Below are 1,978 nucleotides of genomic sequence, written 5' to 3' on the forward strand. Positions count from 1 at the left end.
CTGGACACCGAGATCTCTCTGCTCATCTACACTACCAAGAATCTTACCATTAGCCCAGTACTTTGCATTCCGGTTACTCCGACCAAAGTGAATCACCTCACACTTGTCCGCATTAAACTCCATTTGCCATCTTTCAGGCCAGCCCTGCAGCTTATCTATGTCCCTCTGTAACCTACAACATCCTTTGTCACTATCCACAACTCCACTGACCTTAGTGTCGTCCGCAAATTTAAAAACCCACCATTCTACGCCCTCATCCAGGTCATTTATAAAAATGACGAATAGCGGTGGACCCAACACCAACCCTTGCAGTACACCATTGGTAACTGGACTCCAGAATGAACGTTTCCCATCAACCACCACCCTCTGTCTTCTTTCAGCAAGCCAATTACTGACCCAAACTGCTATATCTCCTGCAATCCCATTCCTCCGCATTTTGTACAATAGCCTACTGCGGGGAACCTTATCGATCGCCTTACTGAAATCCATATACACCACATCAACAGGTTTACTCTCATCTATCTGTTTGGTCACCTTCTCAAAGAACTCAACAAGGTTTGTGAGGCAGGATCTACCCTTCACAAAACCGTGCTGACTATCCCTAATCAAATTATTCTTTTCTAGATGATTATAAATCCTATCTCTTATAACCTTTTCCAACACTTTACCAACAACTGAAGTAAGGCTCACTGGTCTATAATTACCAGGGTTGTCTCTACTCCCCTTCATGAACTGGGGAACCACATTTGCTATCCTCCGGTCTTCTGGCACTATTCCTGTAGACAATGATGACTTAAAGATCAATGCCTCCTCCCTGGCTTCCCAGAGGATCCTAGCATAAATCCTGTCTGGCCCAGGGAACTTATTTATTTTCACACTCTGCAGGATTTCTAATACCTCTTCCTTGAGAACCTGAATCCCACCTAGTCTAGTAGCCTGTACCTGTCATTTTCTAGAGTGAATAATGTTGAAAAATATTCATTAAGTGCTTCCCCTGTCCCTTCTGACTCCACACACAACTTCCCACTACTGTCCTTGATTGGCCCTAATCTTACTCTTGCTGAAAATGTGTTGCTGGAAAAGCGCAGCAGGTCAGGCAGCATCCAGAGAACAGGAGAATCGACGTTTAGGGCATAAGCCCTTCTTCAGGAATGAGGAAAGTGTGTCCAGCAGGCTAAGATAAAAGGTAGGGAGGAGGGACTTGGGGGAGGGGCGTCGGAAATGTGATAGGTGGAAAGAGGTCAAGGTGAGGGTGATAGGTCAGACTGGGGTGGGGGCGGAGAGGGCGGGAAGAAGATCTCAGGTTAGGAAGGCGGTGCTGAATTCGCAGGTTAGGAAGGCAGTGCAGGTTAGGAAAGCTTCCCTCATTCCTGAAGAAGGGCTAATGCCCGAAACGTCGATTCTCCTGTTCCCTAGATGATGCCTGACCTGCTGCGCTTTTCCAGCAACACATTTCCATCTATCAACTCTTAATGATGCCTGGTATCTTCATGTGCCATACCTGTCTCTCAAGGATTAGCCTGTTCAGCTATCAGCCAAAGTGTGCAGTGTGAAGGCATCCTCACCACCCCAATCTTAATGGATATATTAATGTATGGCCATCATCCTTCATAGCTGGAAGAATATTAAGGACAAATAGTTGGGTGAATATTTAATAACCACCAGAAGAACATCAGCATTTAATACACAACCATTATAAACAGACATCAATCCCAAAGGAACTGCTACAAGGAGCTCAAGCCACCTATTCCAGATGCAACACATGTACAATAAACTAAAGTCAGAATTAACACACTGTTGAGGAATACAAGGGGCCTTGTAGCTGTGCTGTTGCTGTGAGCTGCAAAGAGAAATCGTATATTTTCCCTCTCCAACATCAAGTGTCAGCCAGTTGCTCTGAGCCAGTGGAATTTAAATGCAGGCCCAGAATTTAAACAATCTGGGTCTCAAACTGATAATAAGAGAGGGGTACTGGTGG

This window comes from Chiloscyllium plagiosum, chromosome 13 (assembly GCF_004010195.1).
Source record: "Chiloscyllium plagiosum isolate BGI_BamShark_2017 chromosome 13, ASM401019v2, whole genome shotgun sequence".
Taxonomy (NCBI): Eukaryota; Metazoa; Chordata; class Chondrichthyes; order Orectolobiformes; family Hemiscylliidae; genus Chiloscyllium; species Chiloscyllium plagiosum.